The 13,620-nt window shown below is 38.3% G+C and overlaps 1 pseudogene; it reads left to right on the top strand.

Annotated features, from left to right (window-relative positions):
* Nucleotides 1-9,399: 9,399 nt before the first annotated feature.
* LOC103748457 lies at nt 9,400-10,328 on the top strand (annotated as a pseudogene).
* The last annotated feature ends 3,292 nt before the right edge of the window (nt 10,329-13,620 follow it).

The raw sequence follows: 13,620 nt of genomic DNA, 5'->3' as shown, positions 1-13,620 counted from the left end.
CCTCTTTGTTTTATGGCTTGTTTTTATGGGAAGAAAGATTGTTCCTGGCAACAACCAGACACGACAAAGATTGGCCATTCTGGCTCAAATAGTGGAATATATCCCCTCTAAAGGGCCTAAGCTTGGTAGGGTTCAGGCTGCTTTGGCAGAAATTTCCATTGAATCTTAAGACATGGACCATTACGAACAACCTTGGTTCTCAAAGCTTTGCCTATACAGAGTCCTATGCTACTGCATGATCGTAAGCCAGGCCTGCAGTTCCACAAGACAGCCCCACTCTTCTCCTTCTTTCAATGACTGGCACCTCCCTTGCAATGGTCCTAGCCAAAAGATTGTTGCACTCCCTGCCAATGATGGGTAAGAGCTCCTCCTGATGAGTACTCCTAAGACAGGAGGTGCACACAGCCAGGTGCCCCATCCAATGATTGGCAAGTCTCAATCAGGGAGGAGGCAACCTAAGACAGGCTGGAATGCTTGGCTCCAGGAAGAAGGCTAGCCACCTCCCCTCAGGACATCACCTGACATGGGGAGGCCTTGAACAGCATGCTACAAAAACAAAAAGGGGGAGATGTGGGAGCCCGCAAGCAACCCTGTGAAGATGGTGCCAAGAGAAAGTGAGCAGGACGAGGCTTGACTTGTTTTGAAAACTTCCCAATTGGCCGAAGGCTATTTCCCCATCTCTGGGGACGCGTGATCAGAGCTTGATCATTGTTGATGCCTATAGGACCCAGCCCATGTGGCAAGTTGACCTTAAAGCTGATTGGGTACATTTGGGGGAGGGGGTTTCCGAGGGGATTTCCAGACTGCGTTTTTTGTCTATATAAGCTCTGTGACACCTTCAATAAACGAGTTCCTGCTTGACTAGACTCCGTGTCACATCTGATTGTCCTCTGCAAGGAGGGCTGGCAGAACAGGCAGACAGTGCACTCCCCTCTCCCTGATTCCCCTCTGTGGGTACTCCCTCTGGAGCGACCTGACAGCCAGGTTCACTTGCCCCTGGAGGGCCCCCACAATGTCTCATGGTATTTAAAAGAAAAATAAATGGTTAAAAATTAGTAAAAGTTAATAGAGATATTTTAATATAATATTTATATATAACAATTAAGATGACTGGATCATCCCAGAGTAGAAGAGATTTTAAGAAAGTTTAAACAAACTTACTGAAGGTCTGAGTATGTTTACAGAGATACAGAGCTGTTAATTTTCAGTCCACTCCTTTGGCTTGTTACAGATTTGGTTTAAATGGATGCAGACAAGTATTGGGTTACCTATGTCTACTGAAAGATGTCTTTTATGTTTTTCTGTATTATACAGGTGTTGCTTTTGGTACTTTATTTTGCCAATAACAAGATAATTTGGCTCAAGAGAAACTAAGTTTTACACCCTTGAACCAGATTTATATATATTCTAGAAGAAAAAAGTTCTGGTGAAACTTTGTCTAAATCCTGAGGGAACTCTTAAAAAAAAAGAAGACTTCTGTTTATAATATAACAGACTTCATTTGCGACAGATCTAAGAAAATTGATTTAAATCCCTTTCTTGGACTGTGCCTACTTAACATGTGATTTTAAATCTCTTCCACTCAATCTTTATTTAAGAGTGTTTGGGTATTTTTTCAAATTTGATCTGCATATTTCACAGTAATTCAAGGTATCAGACTGGTACAACTGACCTCCTTGTGTAGTTAATAACCATACTTAAAATCCCATACTAATCTGATCTAAAGAGACTTAAGGGACAGTTTTGTTCCTTGCCCTCTAAAGTTGGCGAAGTTCCAGGATACTATGGGGCATCTCTAGAAATGTCCTGTAGCTGTGATGAGTCATCTGTCCTCTTGTTGAGGGAGGTCATGGAGCCTTCACCAAAGGGACTCAAACCAGTGTCCAGTCTATAATGACAAGGAGGAAAAGTCTTCTCCATGCTTTTAAGAGAAGTCACAGTCAAGAAGGACCTCCTGACTTATCCTCATGTGGATGGAACTGGTAAAAGGAAAGCCAAAGGAGCCTGGGGCTTCTCCAAAAATCTTAGTGACCCCTGAGGATCAGATCCTCAACTGACCTTCAGAAAAACAAAAAAAAATGGTTGATTTTTAACAATTGTATAACTAAAGATTAAAATGATCATTATATTTCTTTTAAAGGTGAGAAATTATGTTTCTCAGACATTAGGCTTGAAAGTTTATATCAGATGTGATTTGGAAAATTTTCACTAAGATTTTGTGCCATCTGTAGCCAAAAAGGACAAGTCCACTATTGTTCTTATCAAAATGAAATGATGGCTAAATTTCTTCTCTCTCCCTGTCTAGAAGCCGTTTAAGGAGGAATTCACACTGTGACTCTAGTCACTCCAACAGCTGTCATAATCCCTGAAAAGAAGATCCTGAGTCCAGCCATCACAGCCAAATGAAAAATGAAACATTCAACATTCACCCTGATCTAACTTCTCCTGGTTGCCTGCCTATAACTTGTGCCTAATTACTCTTGCCTTTACTTCTACTTCACAGCTATATTAGTTACTTTTCTGTTGCTGGGATAGAAACACTGACCAAAGCAACTTAAAGAAGGAAGAATTTATTTAAGTTTATGGCTCCATGGGGCAAGAGTCCATTGTGATTGGGAAGCATGGTGGCAGAAGTCACTGGAGGAGGAGCAGTAGCCAAGCTCTCACATCTTCAAGCAGGAACAGGAAGCAAGAGAGTGACTGGAGACCTGGCAAGGCTTAAGAACTCTCTAAGCCCACCCCCAGTGATTTGCTTCATCTAGAATAGCGACACCTTTAAGACGCCCCAAAACAGTGCCAGCAACTGGGTACAAAAAATGTCCAAATACTTGGAGCCTATCAGGGACATTTTCATTCAAACCACCACAACAGTCACCAGTTAAGGACGTTCTTTTCAATATATGGCTATACTTTTGAGTCCTTCAGATAGACCCACTGATGGGATACCCCATCTGCCTCACAACCTGCAACTCTATTCAGTATGGAAGAAGCCAGAAAGACCAATACCCTAGTCTCTATTGGTAATTAGGATTACCTCTTCAGAGGGAGGAGTAATGAGAATAAGAAGCAGAAATTAACTCAACAGTTTTAAAGTAAAATCACCAAAGAAAAAGGACCAGTTTCTTTCTCAGGCGAGAGCTGGAAATTTCTTTGGATCTGACAGTAAACTTATCCCTACCTGAGACCAGACATGCCATAACTATCAGAAAAGAAAGATATTCATTCTGCTTTTATGCAAATCTATCTTGTAGAGGTAGAGAGAATACAAAGCAACTACTAGGAAAAAAGAAAAGGCTGGAGAAGAGGGAAATGAGTCTTTCTGGAAGAATACCTGGAAAACTTGTGGTCCCTGGCTGGCCCCATTAACAGAACCCATACTCATGACTCTATTGATCCTCCTGGTATGCCCATGTATAATAAATATGTTCAGTGAATTTATAAAAAACTGAGTAGAGGCCATGAGACTCCAGGTGATTGAGCAAGAATATCACAGAGTTCCTCTTGAATAAACTTAAGGCATTATGTTGATGAAGAGGAAGGAATATTACAGAACTATAAGAGCACATCAGATGCTAAAAACTCTTGCAATGTGTTGATAATTAAGAACTTTGTAGCAGGAAAAGCCTGATATCAGAAATAGAAATCGGGGAGGTGAACAGGAATCTTCCCCTGACCCCTGTGGTTTTCCAGGATAAAAGTCTTTGTTTCCCAAAGCTGATACATACCTGTGAACTTGCAACCATAAACCCGTAAACCACTTAATTCTCACATATGTGTGCCCTTTGCTTGTATTCCTCACATATGAGTACGAAGGACCCCAAAACCTTGAGCAAGGGGGTGGAAGGAAGTGGGAGGGGACTGACATCTTTATGGAATGATCCCTGTGTCATTCTCACCAGGGTAAGAATAAACTCCCTCTCCTCACTTGGAAAAAAAAAGAAAAAAAAAAAAACTTGCTCAACATTCTTAGTAATTAAAGAAATGCAGACAAAAACCATTTTAAGATTCCAACTTATCCCAGTCAGATTGGCAAGGATCAAGAGATGAAAGACATTGCCAAAAGCTAGCAAGGATGTGGAGGAAGGGGAACACTCATTCACTGCTGATGGGAATGCAAACTCATGCAACTACTATGGATAACAGTGAATAGAACTCTCAAAAATCTAAAAATGAATACATGTTCTAATTATACCACTCCTTGGTATATACCCAAAGAGCTTAACATACTGTAAAGATATCTATACGTTCATGTTTGTTGTTTCTCTATTCACAATAGCAAAGAAATGGAAGCAACTCAACAAAGTTCTTTATGGACTCCTGTAAAAATGCATCATTCCTGGGAAAGCAGTCCTGTTCAGGGACTAATTCTGAGATTTTTCTAAAGACTGCTGTGGAGAGAAAAATACATGATTGGAATGACTATCATTGCTGTTTTGGGACTCATCTCTTGCTGCTATGACTACTACCGCTGGTATGGAAGAAGTCTGTTCTATCACAAGACTTTGTTAAACGTTGGCATGATGATTCTCATAAACTTTGGATACATCAGATTAAAATTATTAAAAATAAATTGTTGCTTTTCAAGAGCACTTCATTAGTTAAAAAATAATTTGATAAAATTGCAAAAAAACTGTGTAATTTGGTTAAATTTTTATGTATGTAATTAAAATTCTACTTAACTTCGTATTATTCCTTATTACAATATGTATGTGATTGAAATTTTACTCAGATTTGTATTACTCCTAAATTTTATGATTCTGTTTTTGATTGGAAAATATAGAATTGTACATTCAAGGAAAAATGGATAATGTAACTTTAGCAAATACTCTTTCTGGCCCCGATTCTCATGAATGGATTTAAAGTATATTACATAATTCTGGATTGTCTTAAATAACTTTGTTAATTTTTCTTTGCATACTGCTTATAGGAAATTGATATGTCTTTTAATGCCTGAACCAAGATGCCTGGATAGCTCAGTCAGTAGAGCATCAGACTTTGTAATGCTGAGATTCTCTTGTCTTCCCTAGATTTTCAAAAGGAAAATATAAATAAATTTTATAAAGAAAGGGTATTGTTAAGGCCTGATCAATTCAGTTTGATCTGAAGTTTGGCAGAGGATACCAGATATGTTATAGTCTTGTGGCTTGTCAAGGCTATTGTGTATGGTCCCTCCCCCATGACAGTTAGTCAATGATGGGTAAGATCTGGGAGAAAGTCAACCTAAGACATGGCATAGCTGCTTGAAGCTGCATCCTGACGACAGGTAAGGCTTTGCTCTTTCAGAAGACAACCTAAGACAGGCACAGTCCTTCCATCCTGGATGTGGCATGCAATAAATAAGAAAGGGGGAAATGTGGGAAGCTACTATTTATTATGGGCACAGCCATTGCTGCATTAGGCTGTGGCAGCTTGCCTTGACTTAAGCATTGGAGAAAGAATGCTTCCACCTTGGGAGTTTCCCTGCTCTCTGCTTCTGTGGCCTGAGTTGACAGGTTATGCTTCCCTGATTAATTGGCAGTCTTGGAAACATAACTAAAGAGTTCTGTTTCAGTTTACGGGCACTGATAGCTTCATTTCTATGTAAAAATAATGAATAATGGTAGTTGCTAAGAGTAATCATAAACAGTACACCTTATGTCTAAGATATTATAAATATTATGCAGCTGAATCTTGGATACTGTCAACGTTGGGTGAGTTTCTGTTGGTAAAGTAATGTATTCTTGGTAGTAACGTAATGTATCCTTGGTTATTCCCTGGTTATTTTCTGTTTAGTGATGTATCCTTAGTTATTCCTTGGTTACTCCAGATCTGATTCCTATATAAGCTTGGTTTGGTTCACAATAAACATGCACTGGCACATAAACCTCTGCATCCCCTGTGTCCTGATTTCTATCTGTTGGGGTCCTCAAGCCATTCAAGCTTGAATTGTGGTCACTGCACTGTGACAACCAGTCATAAAAGGAGCTTCTTTTTGCAACAAATGGAGAGTCCCACAAGTGGTCAGACATGGAGAATATACATCTGAGACATGCTCAGTCCTGGGTGATATATCTACAGTTTGAACCTCTACGCCTAAGACTCATGAAACAAGGGATAGAGAGATAACTAGTATGTCTTTTTGCAACAAACGCAGAGTCCCACAAGTGGTCAGACATGGAGAATATACATCTGAGACATGCTCAGTCCTGGGTGATATATCTACAGTTTGAACCTCTACGCCTAAGACTCACGAAACAAGGGATAGAGAGATAACTAGTATGTCACTCAACTCTCACAAGTGAAGCCTCCTTGTAAAACAGAGTGAAATTCACAAACAAGGCCACAATTGGCCACATTTTAAAGAATAAGAGACTACAGAGTGTATGTGCCTGGATAGGACTCACAATAAAACTCCCCAACCCAAGGCTTAAAGACCATTGCAGAAGAGGGAGCCGAAAGATTGTAAGAGCCAGGACTGGTTCATGAACATAGGGAAGCAGAGGCTTTCAGGCGATGGGAAGCTTATACTGGAAGATGGCACTGAGCACAATATCCATGCCAACTCACTCAGATAAGTGTCCAAACTGGATAAAGGGAAATGGGTGGTGGAATAGCCCTGTCTGGGAACTATTGGAGAGTGATTGCTACTGGGTGAGGGAGAGTAAGCCTTACCTAAGATCTCTAGACATGCTGACTGGACTCCATTGGATGCATTTTCATCAAAGGGCATATGGGTACAAATGCTTGACTAGATAGGACTTAACATGTATGGTGGAGTACTTGAGTTCTGGTGTTGGGGGTGGGAGGCATGGGTGGGGGAGTGTTTAATTTGATTAAGCACCATTGTACATCTGGGCATGGTGGTGCACACATTGTGTCCCAGGCAGATCGCTGAGAGTTCAATGTCAGTCTGGTCTTCATAGTGAGTGCAAGGCTAGCTGGGGCTATGGGAGACCCTGTCTCAAAAGAGCCAAATTAATATTAAATAGATATATAAATAAATGTTGCATGAGATGTATAAAAACTCAATTTAAAAAATCTCTGCAATTATGAAAAAAAAGAATTACATAAGGAATAAGCCTTTGGAAAAACATTCAAATAAAAATGATAGTGAAAAATTAAAATAATAAAAAACAAAAAGAAACACAATACATTTCTATTTAGATTTTTGCCACAGGTGTTAAGAATTTTGTACAAATTGAAATGTTTGTGATCTGCAACCAATGAAATCCCACTATAAAACAAAAAAAATAAATTTTGAAAATATTTAGAATTTTATGGATAAGAATAAAGCATTCTTAAGATAAAGTACAAGAACACACATGGCAATAGCATAGTGTTATTGTGACTTCTAACGTCATTGTTTGACCATTGAAGGCAAAGAACCATACAGAGTTAATGTCTCCACGGGAGACACTTTTCATGCTTTTCAGAAATAGACCTTGGAGTACAATTAAACCACAAACCTCAAGAGACTAAGTATGGTAATTGACAAACTCCTTTATGAGGTGAGTTTCAGAGTTTCAAAAGAAGTTTTTGTACAAGAATTCTGTGTATCACAGTAAATTTCAGAAGAGAAGACTTTGCTTTGGACTTCTTTAAAAGTACATCAGGAATAAAACACTATGAATTTAAGTTTGAGGTTAAAATGAAGACTTAATTTGTAGGAAGGTCTATAAAGTAACTGATTTTGTTAACTTGCCTTTTATTTACACCTTATCATCAATAGGTAACTATACACAACAGAAGAAACCATCACCCAAACTACTAACCAATTTATTAATATCATAAATTTTATAAGGGCTTATGAGAGAGAACTATGGGCATATTAAGTAACAGCAGCAACAGCAGAACCAGGCATTTTGTTCATAATTCACAAAATTCTTTAACTTCAGAGGAGGGAAATTAATGAATCCAAATTTAAGTGGAAGATAGGAAAAAAGAAAGAGTATTCTCTGCATGATGGAATTCCAGGTAAGTCCGTGAAAACACTATAAGTTCTCATTCCCCAAGAGCCCGTATGTCTGAAGACATGCATATAAATATCATGTCTGCATTTTTCACATTGAGAATTTACTTTCCTTTTAAGGATATGGATATTGCAGTAGTTCTTAGGAAAAGTAGTCTAGTGACAGACAAGCAAATGTGTTTTTGTTGAGTAACAGCATATCAAAAACATGAATGATTGGGGCTGGAGTGCTGGCTTACCAGTTAAGAGCACTGACTGCTCTTGCAGAGGACCTGGATTCAATTCCCAGCACCCACATGGTGGCTATGAACCATCCTTAACTCCAGTTCCAGGAGAATCTGAAGCCTTCTTCTGACCTCCACAGCAGTGCATGACACATGTGCACTCACGTACATGCAGGCAATATACTCATACACATAAAATAATAATCTAAAATGTTTTTTTAAATGAATGATTATATATAAATGATTATGGACCTAAGGCACAGTAAATTAATGTGAAGGCATAATAGGAATTGAGTCTCTTTTTGCAATGTGCTGTATACTGAAACAAATTTGCTTTAAATGAGAACGACAGCTTTATTTTTGTTATCTATTCTGTATTTGTCATTTGCATTATGAAAACAACTTTTCCAAATGTAATGAAATTATTTTATATTTCTTTGGTTTAAATATTTGACTTCAGGTTTTTTATCATTGTTTTGTAAACTATGTTTCAGTAATGACATGGTTACCTTATGATATCATGTGTGCTATGAATTAGATACAGTCATGTTTTCTAACCACAAATGACAGAACTATATTATCAATTAAAGTCCATGATGAGTCTTAACTCATCAATAGAGAAAAAGGGCGAGGGAAAGAAGACAGAGAACCATGAAGAATTTTAGAATGAATAAGGGGTGTGAGCTGGATTTTTCTAGTTTCCTTTGTAACTAAAAATATATCCAAAATGTACTGAGTCGAGGATAATATCAAATGTGTTCTTCCTGTACAAAATTTACTTGTTACCTATTAGGAAATAAAAATGCAACACAAAAGAATAATTAAATCCATGAACTAAAATCCTCTTTTAAAATGGGCTTTGTACTTCCTAAGATTATAATGAAATTGATTCTAGTGAATAAATTACTAGGTGTACAACTTTGGGGCAATCATAGACTTGAGAAGAAGATGGCATACCTCAGCAAGAATTTCTTGTAGTCATTTAGGGCAAGATTACTTAAAGCAGTAGAACTCCTGCATAAGCATGAATTTGGGTATATCTATTACCATCTCTCATTTCCTTAAATAAATAAAGTTCACACAGTCATTCATCATTAGCTTATGATGTATACATCTCCCAAAGAAGAGGTCAATATGAATCTGATTCTTGTGTTTTTACCTTGTACCTTCATTGTTACTTTATTGTTTGTTTTTCAACAGGCAAAGTCAAAATCTGAGTTACCACGAATGGCTGGGAACAATCAAACAGAAGTGACTTTCTTCACACTCACTGGATTTGCAAATCACCCAGAATTACAAGTCTGTCTGTTCTTGGTGTTTCTTTTCATCTGTCTGTTCACTGTGTTGGGCAACCTTGGGCTAATCATATTGATCAGAATTGATTCTCAACTCCACACACCTATGTATTAATTCCTTAGCAATTTAGCTTTTATTGACATATTCTATTCCTCGACTGTAACACGCAAGGTGCTAGTCAACTTCCAGTCTACACAAAAATCCATCTTCTTTGTAGGCTTCTTTGTTCAAATGTACTTTTTTGTTGGTTTTGTGGGTAGTGTTTCCTTCTGGGATTCATGGCCTATGATAGCTATGTAGCAATCTGCAATCCCTTGTTGTATTCCATATTTATGTCCCAGAAAGTTTGCATCTGGCTGGGAATAATGTCTTATGTCATAGGCTTCACAAATTCTCTGGTATCCATCTGTGTGATAAGCAGCTTGCCTTTCTGTGATTCCAACATCAGTCATTTCTTTTGTGACACCACGGCTCTGTTAGCCCTTTCCTGTGTAGCTGCCTTCAGAACAGAACTAGTGATCTTTGCTCTAGCTGGGTTTACACTCCTCAGTTCACTCCTCATCATCACAGTCACTTACTTGGTTATCATCTTAGCCATCCTGAGGATCCAGTCTGCAGAAGGCAAGTGGAAGGCCTTCTCCACCTGTGCCTCCCACCTCACTGGGGTCACTGTCTTCTATGGTTCTCTCATTTTCACCTATTTGCAGCCTGACAACACCTCATCCCTCATCCAGGCACAGGTAGCCACTGTGTTCTACATAATTGTCTTCCCCATGCTGAACTCACTGATCTACAGCCTGAGGAACAAGGATGTGAAAAACACTCTTTTGAAAGTCATGTATAGACAACTCTTTTTATGATGAACTTTGCACATCACAATTTAAAAATACTTGAATGGTTTCAAATACTCAGTTATTTCAATATTTAAGAAAACAGCAGTGTAACACAAACTGAGAACTTAACCCTTGAAGTTTTAGGGGTGAAATATTGTTATTCCTCTATCCCTCTAATTTCAATGCAATGTCATTTTATTATAAAATTTTCACAGATTAGAAATATTTAAGAAAGTTAAAAGATATCAGGCATGGTTCAATAAATATGCAATCAAATTTAAGCATGCAAACATATTCTTAATTTCACTCTTACTATAGTTTTTCTATTGTTTTACCTATTCAAAATGGAAAAAAATAATTAGGTTAGTTCCTCAGTTATTTTAGAAAATTGACAGTAAAAACAAACCACTCTAATTTTGTTAATAACTCTATATTACAGCTGATCATATGAGAGTAAAGAACACAGATTCAGACAAAAGAATGAAATCATTTCAATGCAAAGAAAGACTAACAGGAAAAGCACAATTAAGATAGCACAGAAATCTTTAGAAAACACAGAATCATTTAACCACTGCAATTATGCTTTTCTTCGTTTCTCTCATGTTTGATGGTTTCAGATTTAAAATGATTTTACTCACAATTTTATACTATACAATTATGCATAAATAATACACACTCATTAGAAGCCTTAATTCAAAATTTGAATATTCTGTTTTTCCCTATTTTAGCAATACACAATGACACTCCCTTGTGATGCTGGGCAGAGGCAGGGAACACAGCTTTTATTCTGCAGAGAGTTTAGGAGGACAAACATCTGATACTGTACAGGGTTCTGAGTTCTCAGCATTTTTAGATACAGAGAGTTATCATATTACACTAAATAGTCATAAGTTTATTATTCAATTTGATTCTGCTAGAAGATTTGAGCTAGTCTAGTTTGTGGGGTTTTTTTCTGTTCTCATGATACTTGAATAGATTGTGCTATATGCTGTATTTACTATTGACTTCTGGGATTTAAGTGCATATTTACTTATAGCATTTTCAATTCATAGTTTGTTTTTATAATGTAATTTCATTTTAAGATGAGGGACACCACAGGAAAGTGGTAGTAATATCACATAGGAAAATGACCTGTTTATAATGAGGAATGTGCTCTGTCCTAAAGAGGAGAATTTAATTTCATTTTCTTTAACCTATAACATCAGGTTGCCTGGCTCTCACTATGTAAACCAGGTTGGCTTCTGTCTCACAGAGATCAGCCTGTTTCAGCCTCCTGAGTGTTGGGATTAAAGGTCTGTGCCACCATGAGCAGTCAGAACTTAATTTCTATGTAATGAATACTTAAGTTAAACAAATGATATGGATGTGTGTATACATGTGCATGTATGTATGCTTGTCACTGTATGTGTATAAGTGAATTATTGCATTATATACATATACTTCTGAGTAATTTGAAGAACTATAATGTCATACTTTCAAATCGAAAACTTTCATTAGGATTACAAGACTTAACAGACCAACTTAATTTCTATGTTGAGAATTTTTTTCTTGAAAGGGATGTTAAAAATAGTTTTTATCAAAATCATTGTGTCATTATTAGAACACAAGCAACAGAAACCAAGATATATTCTAATTATTGGTATTTATTTGGAATAGCCACTGAAAGAAAAATGATACTTCCTACAGACATGGCTTAGTGGTTAAGAGTCCCTGCTACACTTCAAGAAGACTTGAGTTGAATTTCCAGCATCCACATTGGGCAGCTGTGGTGGTGTGAATGAAAATGTCCCCCAAAGACTCCAAGTATTTGGACATTTTGTTCCCAGATGATGGTGCTGTTTTGGGAAGTTTTAGAAGATGTGGCTATCCTGGAGGAAGCACATCACTGGGGGTGGGCTTAGAGAGTTCTTAAGCCTTGCCAGATCTCCAGTTGCTTCTCTTGCTTCCTGTGTCTGCATGATGATGTGAGAGCTTAGCTTCTGTTGCTCCTTCTCCAGCCACCATGCCATCATGCCATGACAGACTCTAATTGTCCTGGAACTAAAAGCTCAAATGAACTCCTCCTTCTATAAATTGCTTGGGTCAGTGTTTCTATCCCAGCAACAGAAAAGTGAGTAATACAGTAATTGGTACCAGAGAGTGGGATATTGGATGTGAAGGACCTTACCATGTGGAGTTTTGAAGAAATGTGGAAGACTTTTGGAAGGTTGAGCTAGAAAAGTGTTTGATTACTCTAAGTGGAGCTTAACAGGCCACTCTAGTCGGTGCCTGGAAAGAAGTAGTGCTGAGACCAATGTAGTTTCAGAGGGAAATAAGGACTTCAGCAGCACTTGGAATATTGTGGCAAAGAGTCTGGCAGGAGTCTTCCCTCGACCTAAAAGCTTGTCTGAGGCTAAGTTGAAAAGCAATGGACTAATTTCTCTGGTGGAAGAAATTTCAAGACAGCCTAATGTAGAAATGATGGTGTGGCTATTAATGGTGAATATTATGCAGATCTACAGTGGAAGAGAGCAAATGGGGCAGAAAGAAATACAGATTGGATTGAAAAAGAGCATTAGGAAAATAAATGTGAAGCCTTGGCATCTGGAGAGGATCCCATTTATAAGATTAAAGTGATTAAGGAGGGTCCTAGAGATTCAAACTTAAACAATGGAGAGAGTGCATCCAGGGTAAGATCACACCCAGTTTAGCCTCCAACTTGTGAAAGGAAAATACTGCAGGGACCACTGAAGAGAAAAGCTTCTAAAATGGATAAAGCAGGCTGGAGTCCATCCAAAAGTTGCAGTCAAACTTGGCATTGTCGTTCACCTGGCACTGGCTTTAGAGGCATGAAAGATGCAAGAGTGGAGGGGTCATCAGTTCTTCCTGTAAGGTTTCAGAGAGACACTGAGGTCAGACAGCATACAGTAGGGGTGCTCCTGGCTAGAGAAGGCCCTGATAGGTCATTGTGTGAAGCTGTGAAGGTGAAGTCTGGTTGGCAATGGAGACCCCAAGAAGTTTGTGATTCCAGAGCTGTGAGGCATCTGCCAAGAAGACCTTCATACAGGGAGTGGTACCAGCACAAGAGATGTGTGTTGCATTCAGCAAAACTAGAGAGGTTGAGCCATCTAAGCCCTTTGAAAGTAAAGTCCCAGAAGTTGGAGGTGGAGCTACTGGATTTGGTGTTTTCCCTGCTGGGTTTTGGTCTTGTTTGGTCCAGTAGTTCCTTACTATTCCTCCATGACTCCCTTTTGGAATGGTAATGTGTATTCAGTTCCACTCTATGGTGGGAGTATGTAATTTGACTTTTGATTTTATAGAGGCTTAGAGTTATTTACCG

The sequence above is a fragment of the Nannospalax galili genome, unplaced genomic scaffold (assembly GCF_000622305.1).
Source record: "Nannospalax galili isolate Female #2095 unplaced genomic scaffold, S.galili_v1.0 scaffold1226, whole genome shotgun sequence".
NCBI lineage: Eukaryota > Metazoa > Chordata > Mammalia > Rodentia > Spalacidae > Nannospalax > Nannospalax galili.
The sequence above is the reverse complement of the archived record's forward strand: the minus strand, read 5'-3'. Positions and strand labels throughout refer to the sequence as shown.